The sequence below is a fragment of the Humulus lupulus genome, chromosome 3 (assembly GCF_963169125.1).
Source record: "Humulus lupulus chromosome 3, drHumLupu1.1, whole genome shotgun sequence".
Classification (NCBI taxonomy): domain Eukaryota; kingdom Viridiplantae; phylum Streptophyta; class Magnoliopsida; order Rosales; family Cannabaceae; genus Humulus; species Humulus lupulus.
In genome coordinates, this window is record NC_084795.1 from 10739598 (window position 1) to 10752828 (window position 13231).

Here is a 13231-nt window from a genome sequence, read left to right on the forward strand (position 1 = left end):
TTTTGTATTAGGAATTAAGATACACCGAGATCGATCTCGGAGTGTCCTTGGGTTATCACAAAAGAGCTATATCGAAAAGGTACTTACTAGATTTGGCATGAAAGATTGTGCACAAGAAGATACTTGATAACTCTACAAAATAGAGTTATTTTACCATATTTTATATGCTAATTGTTGCTTAGTTCTTGAGTTTTTAATTAACTTATTAAGTTTTTAAGTAATTTTGCATTTATTAGTCTTATTGTAATTTTCTAGATTTTTATATGTTTTTATAGATATTTTACTGTGTTATGTTATAGTTTAATTATTTAAAATTAATATTGTTAAGTAATGAGTTAAAAGATGCAATTTTGAGCTTAAATGTTATGTAAATTAAATTTTAATTAATGTTTTCATGGGAGTTATATGGTATATTTTATTAATGAAAATATTTAATTTTAATTTAGTTTATAATTTATTTTGTAGGATAATTATTTCATTTGTGGCATTTTTGTGGAAGAAACAAAGAAATTGTAGCATTTTTGTAACAATTTCGGCCCAGCCACGTGAAGCCCAGGCCCACTGCCACCTCCGGCCCAACCCCAGCCTTGGCCCAGCCCAGTCCGCCTGCCCCCTGGCCCAGCCCGCCTGCTCCCTGCAGCCGAGACTCACTGCCCAGCCGCCACCTGTCCCATTTTCTCTCAACATTCAGCCTTCTCCTTCCCAGCCGTACGGGCTTGCCAGCTGCCCACCAAAGTCATCTCTTCCTCCTCAACATATATACACTAACGCCCAGCCACATCACTTGCCACTTCCTTGCATTTCCATCAGCCTTCACTCCGTACGGCCCAGCTACAGCCCAAGTGCCAGGCCCATATCCTTCCTCCTCCAGCCTTCTGCGCCTGAAGCAAGCCCACCAAAGTCCCCAGCTGCCATTCTTCACGCCAGCCCAAGCTCCAAAGCCTCTGCCAAGCCCAGTGAGCCCAGCCGAAACCGCCTGGCACCAGGCAGCCACCAGCAGCCTAAATGCTGCATTTTGTCATTTTTTTTAGCCTAAAAATGTCTAAGTGTGCTCATTGTCCCCTTGTCTAAAATGCCACATTTTCACCCATTTTCTACACACTTTTTACCCCAAAATCATCATCACTCCTACAATTTACCCCTATTTACCATATTATTATTAATTTAATCAATTTACTTAATTTAAATTGATTATTTTAATAATCTCATTTTGGCTATAAATAAGGGTTTTGAAGACCATTTTTGGGGTGCTTAATGTTTTGGTTACCATCTTTTTCTCCCATTTTCTCTCTACCATTCTCTCTTCCATTTGGGTTTTTCAAGAGCATTTTGCAAGTATGTATGTCTTTTATTTTGTAATTTCTACTCAAGTTATGTGCTTCTAATCTTTTTCATAAGATTATTAAGATCATGATGAAGCAACTTGTAACTAGGTAATATTTATGTTGTATGTTGATTTCCATTGTAATACAACAAAGTTTATGGATTTTTCTTCTACATATATTTCTTTCATCTTAAATATCTTGTATTTTAGATTGTTAGAACATATTTACACTTTGTTCTTCATTAGTGCATAAACATAATATTCTTTGTGTAAGATGTGTCATTAAATTGTACACATCCATGCATAGAACAAAAATATTATGTTTTGCCTTATAAATAATGTTCATTGATTTATTTGTTATTTCATTAGATTGATTTACACTAAATGCTTTGAAATTATAATTTTGAAAAGTGAAGAAAAATCCTATCTTTTTATAAGAAATTTGTGCTTAAAATTATAAATCTTTTTGGAAAATGATAGTTTAAAATATTTTAACTATCACTAAAACTTGGGAATCAATATACTAATAAATATTATTAAACTTACATTTTGTGGATTCTAGTATCTTAATAATCTTTTCTTTTAACACTTATTTTCTACTCATTATTGCTTTATTTTTATTCTCTTAAATAGCTTTATTTTTCAATCTTTTATTTTATGTTCATAATATTAAAACTCATCAATCTTTGGAGCTAGGTTAGAATTTATTATTTTTTATTTAAAATAGTTTCATTTTCGATTTTAGACAACTCCCTTGGGTTCGACATCCTTGCTTACACGATCACTATTCTTTATGGACGATTCGTGCGCTTGCGATATATAAATTTTTAAACATACCCGTTTTGGGTCCATCAAGTTTTTGGCGCCGTTGCCGGGGACTTGCAAGAGAAAAGAAACGAATTTATCTCAAGGTTAGTGAATTCTTCTACTAGTTATTTTAATTTTTTTTACACTTAAAAAAAAAAAAAAACTAAAAAAATATATATCTATAAAATCTAAAAAAAAAAAAGATAAAAAGAAATTTGGGACGGTTTAACCACCCATAAAAAAAAATATATATACTTATATTTATATTTATTGTTTTTTTTAGTTGACGGCACTTGTGCCTCCTATCTATCCTTTTAATTTTTATAGTCGATGGCACTTGTGCCTCCTAATTTTATTATAATTTTGTTGTAATTTTATTTCTTTTATATCTTTGTTAATTGATGGCACTTGTGCCTCTTGACATTTGTTGTAATTTTCTTTATTTATATTGTTGTAATTTTTATTTTATTTAATTTCCGCAAATTACTAGTTGATGGCAATTTTGCCTCCTAGCTAGTTGATGGCACTTGTGCCTCCTAGTCCTCTATCTTATGTTTAAGTTGATGGCACTTGTGCCTCCTAGTTTTTACCTTAATTTTGTTATGGTTGATGGCATGCTATGCCTCCCTACTCTTGCCTAAATTTTAGTCTTATTTAATTTTTGCCTTATTTTTCTTTGTCTTCTTTAATATTTTAGTGTAATATTGTGAAAAATACTTGAAAAAAAAAAAAAAAAAAAAACCTAAATCTTGTCCTTTCACCATAAGCAATTCTTGCTTAAAGGAAATTTGACCAAAATTCTCATCCGCCTCTACTAATTAACCTCGGGGAGTTGTTAGTAGTGCGCGAGTAAGTGGAATCAAATAGGCCTGGGGACAAGTAAACCATAAGAATTATATTGTTGTGAAATCTCTAAAAATTCTAAGTATGCTCTGTGGTTGCGGTTTTAACTGATCTTCCACATCAGAAAATTGCTTGTCTGAGATTATCCTTGTTGCCTTGTTTGTGAAAAATTGTATGCATCATTGGGAACGTAACTCTAAAAAACGATTAGTAAAAAGACGTTTATCTTTGTTTGAAATTGAAAGTGTTAGTAAAAATTTGAGCATCATGGAACCTATTGCTAATCCTCTTGATGAAAATGTTGTGCCTGAAAAAACTTTGCTTGAATATTTTGCACCTATTTCATCTAATGCTCCGTCATGCATTGTTTTACCTACTACTTCTGCTACTCATTTTGAGCTTAAACCCGCAATCATTCAATTATTGCCATCTTTTTATGGGTTAGATAGAGAGGATCCTTACATGCATGTCAAAGATTTCTTAGAAATTTGCTCAACATTTAAATTTCAAAATTTTTCTGATGAGTCGGTCAAACTAAGATTGTTCCCTTTTTCATTAAAAGACAAATCAAAAGCTTGGTTAAATTCCCTTCCCACGGGGTCTATAGCTACATGGGATCAACTTTATAATAAATTCTTACTGAAATTTTTTCCTATGTCTAAAACTGATAGTCTAAGGAGAGAAATCTCCGAGTTTTTTCAAAAAGATAATGAAGAGTTTTATGAATGTTGGGAAAGATTTAAAGATTTATTATTAAAATGTCCTCATCATGGTTTTGAAAAATGGAGACTTGTAAAATATTTTTATGATGGTTTGACTCCCTCTAATCGTCAAATGATTCAATCTATGCATACTGGAAATTTTTTAAAATTTCAAGGACAAGAGGCGTGGGACGCCCTTGAAGATTTATCTGTCAATTCACAACAATGGAATTATTTTGATCCTAGGTCTAGGTCAACTAATTCACCAAAAAGAGGAGGAAGGTATGAAGTAAAAGAAGAATTAGACTTAAGAACATCCTTAGACAAATTAGCGAGAAAAGTAGAAGCTTTAGCCATAAGCCAAACTATAAACTCTCCAATTCAACCTAGAAAAGATGTTTGTTCTATATGTTCTAGTCCTTGCCATAATGCCCAATCATGCCCTTCCTACCAAGAAGCCTTTTCTGAGGAGGCCAATGCTCTTCATTCTTATGGGAAACCAAATGATAGCCCATTTTCGTCCACCTACAATCCAAATTGGAGAAACCATCCAAACTTTTCATGGAGACAAAACCAACCCCAAATGAATCAAGGGCACCAATACAACACACAAAACCAAGCTCATGCCCCACAAAATCAACCATATCCGCAACAAAGAAAACCTTCCTTAGAAGATACTTTACAACAATTTATGCAATCCACCCAACAAATCCTACAAAATCAATCTCAATCAATTACCAAACTCGAGACACAAGTAGGACAACTCGCCACTGCTTTAGCTGATAGAGAAAAAGGAACATTCCCTAGTCAACCTATCCCTAATCCAAAAGGTCAATATGAGATAGGAAAGTCTAGTCATAATGGAGAAGTCAAATCAATTTCAACTCTTAGGTCTGGAAAGAAAATTGTCAAACCCGATTACATACCCGAGGTTGAAAACGAAAAAGAAAAAGAAAAGAGTCAGCCTCCTAGTTCTAATCTCAATGACTCATCAAACAAAGAAACCCCAATCCATCCTTTCATTCCAAAAGCCCCATTCCCACAAAGATTGCTTCCAATTAAAAAAGGCGGCCAATATAATGACATCTTAGAAGTTTTTAAACAAGTTAGTATCAATATCCCTTTCTTAGATGCCATTAAACAAATTCCTGCCTACTCTAAATTTTTAAAGGATCTTTGTACTGTTAAAAGAAACACTAATGTTCCTAAAAAGGCGTTTTTAACTGAACAAGCTAGTTCCATTATTCAATATAAGAGTCTTGTTAAATATAAAGATCCTGGGTGTCCCACAATTTCATGCATTATTGGTGATCATTTTATTAACAAAGCTTTACTTGATTTGGGTGCTAGTGTGAATTTATTGCCTTATTCTGTTTATAAGCAACTTGGTCTTGGTGAGCTAAAACCTACCTCTATAACTCTTCAATTAGCCGATCGTTCTGTGAAAATTCCTAGAGGCATTATAGAGGATGTTTTGATAAAAGTTGATAAATTTTATTTTCCTGTTGACTTCATTGTTCTTGATACTCAACCTGTGGAAAATATGCATGCTCAAATTCCTATCATTTTAGGTAGACCATTCTTAGCTACATCTAATGCAATCATAAATTGTCGTAATGGTGTTTTGAAATTATCTTTTGGAAATATGACTGTTGAATTGAATGTTTTTAATGTTGCTAAATCTGTTGAGTGTGAGGAAATACATGAAGTTAACATGATAGATAGCATATGTGAAGATGATGGAAATGACTTACTTGACTTTTGTGAAAAATACTTTGGTATGAACTTGCATGTTGATGACTCTAATGATGATGTGAATTCTTTGGTAGAGCCTATACCCTTAAATGAAACCAAAGTTGAACTTTTTTCACCCTTAGATCATGTTCAATCAATTTCTGAGTCTCCAAAGTTAGACCTTAAACCTTTGCCAGAAAATTTAAAATATGCTTTTCTAGGAGAGTCTGAAACCTTACCTGTTATCATAGCATCCGCTTTAGATAAAGAACAAGAAGGTAAATTGTTAGATGTCCTTAGAAAACATAAAGAAGCCATAGGTTGGACCATTGGAGACATTAAAGGAATTAGCCCATCCATATGTATGCATAGAATCCATCTAGAAGAGAATGCTAAAACCTCTCGGGAATGTCAAAGAAGATTAAATCCAAATATGAAAGAAGTAGTTAGAGAAGAGGTCATAAAATTGTTAGACGTAGGTATCATTTACCCTATTTCTGATAGTCAATGGGTTAGTCCAGTTCAAGTTGTGCCTAAGAAGTCTGGGATCACAGTTGTTGAAAATGAGAAAAATGAATTAATCCCTACTAGAATACAAACGGGGTGGAGAGTGTGCATAGATTATAGAAAGTTGAATAATGTTACTAGAAAAGATCATTTTCCATTACCTTTTATTGATCAAATGCTTGAACGATTAGCTGGCCATGCATATTATTGTTTTCTTGATGGGTATTCGGGATATAACCAAATCCCCATCGCCCCAGAAGATCAAGAAAAGACTACTTTTACATGCCCTTTTGGAACTTTTGCATATCGTCGCATGCCCTTTGGATTATGTAATGCACCTGCGACTTTTCAAAGATGTATGATTTCGATTTTTTCTGACATGGTTGAAAGATTTCTTGAAGTATTTATGGATGATTTTTCTGTGTTTGGTTCTTCCTTTGATGAATGTCTGCATCATCTTTCACTTGTGTTAATTCGTTGCAAAGAGAAAAACCTTGTGCTTAACTGGGAAAAATGTCATTTTATGGTTAAAAAAGGAATTGTTTTAGGTCATGTAATCTCATCTGATGGAATAGAAGTTGATAAAGCTAAAGTTGACCTTATTTCAAAACTTCCCCCACCTAAAACTGTGAAAGAAATTAGATCATTCTTAGGCCATGCCGGTTTTTATAGAAGATTTATAAAAGACTTTAGCAAAATTTCTCGGCCTTTATGCCATTTACTTGGAAAAGAAAATGCTTTTGTCTTTGATAATAATTGCCATGTGGCCTTTGAAAAATTAAAAAATTTGTTGACTACTGCACCCATTATTCGACCTCCTGATTGGAAAATACCTTTTGAAATAATGTGTGATGCTTCTGATTATGCTATAGGTGCTGTCTTAGGACAAAGACTTGAAAAAATACCTCATGTAATTTACTATGCTAGCAAAACTTTGAATGATGCTCAATTAAATTATTCCACAACCGAAAAAGAATTGCTTGCTGTTGTTTTTGCATTGGAGAAATTTAGATCTTATTTGTTAGGATCTAAAATTATTGTTTATTCTGATCATGCTGCATTAAAATATCTCTTATCGAAAAAAGATGCTAAGTCTCGTTTGATCCGTTGGATCCTGCTTTTACAAGAATTCGACTTAGAAATACGTGATAAAAAAGGATCTGAAAATGTTGTTGCTGATCATTTATCTAGACTAGTTGTTGAAACTATACATGATTCTACTCCTATCACTGAAACTTTTCCTGATGAACAATTGATGTATATTTCTTCATTGCCTTGGTATGCTGATATTGTTAATTATTTGGTCACTAAAGAAATACCATCTCATTGGTCTAAGCATGATAAATCTAAATTTTATTCTGAGGTGAAAAACTTTATTTGGGATGATCCTTACTTGTTTAAATACTGCCCTGATCAAATAATTAGAAGATGCATTCCAAACTGTGATCAATCTAAAATCATATCTTTTTGTCATGATCATGCATGTGGAGGACATTTTAGTGGTAAGAAAACAGCTGCTAAAGTTTTACAATGTGGTTTTTATTGGCCTACTATCTTTCATGATACATATGTTTATTGTAAAGCTTGTGAACGTTGCCAAAAGTTAGGAAGTTTAACTAAAAGAAACATGATGCCTTTAAATCATATTCTTATTATTGACATATTTGATGTTTGGGGCATTGATTTTATAGGACCATTTCCTAACTCTTTTGGTAATCTTTATATACTTGTTGGAGTTGATTATGTGTCTAAATGGGTTGAAGCTATTGCATGCCACACTAATGACCACAAAGTTGTGCTTCGGTTTTTAAAAGAAAATATATTTTCCCGTTTTGGTTCACCACGTGCTATAATTAGTGATAACGGTACACACTTTTGTAATAGGCCATTTGAACATTTGATGAAACAATATGGCATTACACATAAAGTCTCAACACCATATCACCCACAAACTAGTGGTCAAGTTGAAGTGTCTAATAGGGAAGTTAAGCACATTTTAGAAAAAACTGTGAATCCAACTAGGAAAGATTGGTCCTTAAGACTCACTGATGCATTATGGGCGTATCGTACCGCGTACAAAACACCCATTGGCATGTCACCCTACAGACTTGTGTATGGGAAGGCGTGCCACTTACCTGTTGAGTTAGAACATAGAGCCTTTTGGGCAATTAAGCAGTTAAACTTTTCTTTAGACAAGGCAGGTGAGAAACGAAAACTTCAACTAAATGAACTAGACGAAATTAGGAATGATGCATATGACTATTCAAAAAAGTATAAGGATCGCATGAAATTTTACCATGATAAAAATATTTTGAGAAAAGATTTTTATCCAGGTCAGAAAGTCCTTTTATACAACTCTCGTTTGCATTTATTCCCGGGAAAGTTACGCTCTAGGTGGTCCGGTCCTTACATTGTTCGTATTGTTTTTCCACATGGAGCTATTGAAATTGAAAATCCTAAAAATGGTGATATATTTAAAGTTAATGGACAAAAATTAAAACAATTTTTAGAATTAAAATCTGATGAAGTGGATGAGATACTCCTTGAGGACCCTGTTTACCATGCTCTTTAAATTCCTATGTGATCTTGATAACTTGTGTTTTATTTGTATTGTTGTTTTATGTGTGATTTAATTTTTGTTAGTTGTATCTTGTTCTCTCTTCGCAATGCACAATATCGAGGTACGACCATTCTAAACCTTACACTCTTGTCAATTTTAATTTATATTTATATTTTGACACATTGAGGACAATGCTTAAATTAAGTTTGGGGGTATCGAGTTTTATTGTGTATGTTTGTGTTTTATTTATGTTTTATTGTGTATGTTTGTGTTTTATTTATGTTTTATTGTGTATGTTTTGTGTTTTATTTATGTTATTTATGTTTGTTTGAAAAAAAAAAAAATTATTTATTTATATGTTGTTGTTTTGTTAATTTTTTTTATTTATTTGTTCATTTTCATAAAAATTCAAAAAAAAAATTAATATATTTAAAAAAAAAAAAAACAAAATAATTTTGGTGATATTTTTCATTTTCAATGATAAAAATTCTGATTGAGTTTGAAATTAATTCTCTTAAAAATATGAATAATTTTTAAGCTTTGTTTTTAATTATAGGGTCAATTTTGCTTGTAACAAAAATTACATTTTTTCATAAACACTCTTATTTCCTATAAGTTTAAGTGAAAAATAATTTTAATGAAAACCTATTTTCTAAAAGCAAAATTGACAATTTAATTAATTACATAAGCTTAACTTTTATTCATAATAATTTATGAGAGTTATTTTCATTGTGCAATTTTTGAGAAAATCATTTTTATATCACCAATAAAAAATATATATATATATGTGTATTTTAATTTTTCTTTTGCTTGAGGACTAGCAAAACTTTAAGTTTGGGGGTGTGATAACTCTACAAAATAGAGTTATTTTACCATATTTTATATGCTAATTGTTGCTTAGTTCTTGAGTTTTTAATTAACTTATTAAGTTTTTAAGTAATTTTGCATTTATTAGTCTTATTGTAATTTTCTAGATTTTTATATGTTTTTATAGATATTTTACTGTGTTATGTTATAGTTTAATTATTTAAAATTAATATTGTTAAGTAATGAGTTAAAAGATGCAATTTTGAGCTTAAATGTTATGTAAATTAAATTTTAATTAATGTTTTCATGGGAGTTATATGGTATATTTTATTAATGAAAATATTTAATTTTAATTTAGTTTATAATTTATTTTGTAGGATAATTATTTCATTTGTGGCATTTTTGTGGAAGAAACAAAGAAATTGTAGCATTTTTGTAACAATTTCGGCCCAGCCACGTGAAGCCCAGGCCCACTGCCACCTCCGGCCCAACCCCAGCCTTGGCCCAGCCCAGTCCGCCTGCCCCCTGGCCCAGCCCGCCTGCTCCCTGCAGCCGAGACTCACTGCCCAGCCGCCACCTGTCCCATTTTCTCTCAACATTCAGCCTTCTCCTTCCCAGCCGTACGGGCTTGCCAGCTGCCCACCAAAGTCATCTCTTCCTCCTCAACATATATACACTAACGCCCAGCCACATCACTTGCCACTTCCTTGCATTTCCATCAGCCTTCACTCCGTACGGCCCAGCTACAGCCCAAGTGCCAGGCCCATATCCTTCCTCCTCCAGCCTTCTGCGCCTGAAGCAAGCCCACCAAAGTCCCCAGCTGCCATTCTCCACGCCAACCCAAGCTCCAAAGCCTCTGCCAAGCCCAGTGAGCCCAGCCGAAACTGCCTGGCACCAGGCAGCCACCAGCAGCCTAAATGCTGCATTTTGTCATTTTTTTTAGCCTAAAAATGTCTAAGTGTGCTCATTGTCCCCTTGTCTAAAATGCCACATTTTCATCCATTTTCTACACACTTTTTACCCCAAAATCATCATCACTCCTACAATTTACCCCTATTTACCATATTATTATTAATTTAATCAATTTACTTAATTTAAATTGATTATTTTAATAATCTCATTTTGGCTATAAATAAGGGTTTTGAAGACCATTTTTGGGGTGCTTAATGTTTTGGTTACCATCTTTTTCTCCCATTTTCTCTCTACCATTCTCTCTTCCATTTGGGTTTTTCAAGAGCATTTTGCAAGTATGTATGTCTTTTATTTTGTAATTTCTACTCAAGTTATGTGCTTCTAATCTTTTTCATAAGATTATTAAGATCATGATGAAGCAACTTGTAACTAGGTAATATTTATGTTGTATGTTGATTTCCATTGTAATACAACAAAGTTTATGGATTTTTCTTCTACATATATTTCTTTCATCTTAAATATCTTGTATTTTAGATTGTTAGAACATATTTACACTTTGTTCTTCATTAGTGCATAAACATAATATTCTTTGTGTAAGATGTGTCATTAAATTGTACACATCCATGCTTAGAACAAAAATATTATGTTTTGCCTTATAAATAATGTTCATTGACTTATTTGTTATTTCATTAGATTGATTTACACTAAATGCTTTGAAATTATAATTTTGAAAAGTGAAGAAAAATCCTATCTTTTTATAAGAAATTTGTGCTTAAAATTATAAATCTTTTTGGAAAATGATAGTTTAAAATATTTTAACTATCACTAAAACTTGGGAATCAATATACTAATAAATATTATTAAACTTACATTTTGTGGATTCTAGTATCTTAATAATCTTTTCTTTTAACACTTATTTTCTACTCATTATTGCTTTATTTTTATTCTCTTAAATAGCTTTATTTTTCAATCTTTTATTTTATGTTCATAATATTAAAACTCATCAATCTTTGGAGCTAGGTTAGAATTTATTATTTTTTATTTAAAATAGTTTCATTTTCGATTTTAGACAACTCCCTTGGGTTCGACATCCTTGCTTACACGATCACTATTCTTTATGGACGATTCGTGCGCTTGCGATATATAAATTTTTAAACATACCCGTTTTGGGTCCATCAATACTCATATTGCCAAAGGAGGCAAGTTTAGTCTCAGCCAATGCCCGAGGAATGAAATTGAAAGAAAATAGATGCAAAAGATTCCTTATTCTTCAATTGTTGGGAGTCTTATGTATACTCAAGTATGTACGCGTCCAGATTTTGCGTACATGGTGGGTATGTTGGGCAGATACTTAAGTGACCCCGGCATGGATCATTGGAAAGCAATCAAACTAGTTATGAGTGGTACTTACAAACAACAAAGGAGTGCATGCTCACCTGTCATAAGTCATAAAATTTGGAGAACATTGGGTATTCTGACTCCGATCTTGCGGGTTGCCAAGATACTAAAAGATCCACTTCTGACTATGTATACATGTTGTCAAGAGGAGTTATATCCTGGAGAAGTGCTAAGCAGTCACTCATAGCTCTTTCCACCATGGCAGCAGAGTTGATAGCTTGTTATGAGGCAACAAATCATGCGATATGGCTGCGAAATTTTTTCATTGGGCTGCGAGTTGTGGATGGAATCGAAAGACCACTAAAGAATTTATTGTGACAATCTATCAGCAGTTCTATATTCGAATAATAATAGAATCTCTTCAAAGTCTAAACACATAGACATTAAGTTTCAAGTTGTTAAAGAGAGAGTTCAGAGTAAGATAGTGTCTATTGAGCATATAGGAACAAACTTAATGCGCGGACCCACTAACCAAAGATTTGACACCCAAGGTCTTTCATGGGCATACTGCTCCCATGGGTGTTGTCTTATTTGATGATATGAAATTTTAGTGGGAGTTTGTGTTCTGTATTTAGTTATTATTTATTGACACTATTTTACTACTTTATGCATGTTCAGTTTTCTGCAGAATAAAGTTGATGGTTTTATTATCTTTATTGCTATGAATGTGTTATCTTTCAATTGTGGTTTGACATGTAGTTTGAAAGACTGAGGATTGATCTCACTAAAGAATAAAGAACCAATTGGAAATATACATGACTAAGAACACATTGCATGCAATTTCCAGTTACATATCCATACTTGATCTATGTTGTTGAATATATTTGATATGGTGATCATTGATGGATCGAGTTACGATTAATGTAACAAAGGTCGCTTTGGTCTCATATTGGTATAGGAGATGGACCAGAATGATTAAATAAGATGTTTTTAAGAATTATTAGCAAGTTTGTGTGCACCTAAGGTTATCAAATGTAATTGTCATTTTAATTAATTTGTAGCCCAAGTGGGAGATTGTTGGATTATTTTTAATAACTTAATGTGTGGGCTAACAAATTAAGACAGTTATATTTGAGCTAATATTCTAAATTGGGCTAACTAAGTGATTTAATTGAAGGAGTCCAATTAAACTTCTTATACAATATGGGCTTTGTAATGTGTAATACCCAATAGTAAACCTAATTAGGGTTAATGGGATTCTAATTAGATTACTATATAAAGAATGTTACAGGGTTTGGTCCCCAAGGCTAATCTCTCATCACCTTTCCTTCTCTATTCTCATCAATTGAGTGAGACCCAAAGAGAGAAAAGATTAGTCTGTGTAAGACCATAAACTCATAATCCTTCTCATATCCAACATCATGGAATTATGTATGTCTTGTGAATTCGGTATGTAATCTTGATAATCTGACATAAGTTTAAATCTGTATACATTCAAATTTAGTTTCAGCACATTGCATGTTGCTTGTATCTAGTATATATCTCTTTTATACAAACAGTGCGTAGATAACAGAAATTCTTGGTTTTAACAGTTTTTCATTTTTTTCCGTTAACTTTAACGGAATATTTTTATATTTAACATAATATTTTTATATTTAACAGTTGAATGTAAACATAACTTAAACTTAAATAATTAAA

At 32.5% G+C, this 13231-nt stretch overlaps 1 non-coding gene across 1 annotated transcript; it reads right to left on the minus strand.

Annotated features, from left to right (window-relative positions):
* Window positions 1-3643: 3643 nt before the first annotated feature.
* Window positions 3644-3750, minus strand: LOC133827723 (small nucleolar RNA R71). Its single transcript, XR_009890375.1, has one exon. It is a non-coding gene; the product is annotated as a small nucleolar RNA R71 (small nucleolar RNA).
* Between the last annotated feature and the right edge of the window lie 9481 nt (window positions 3751-13231).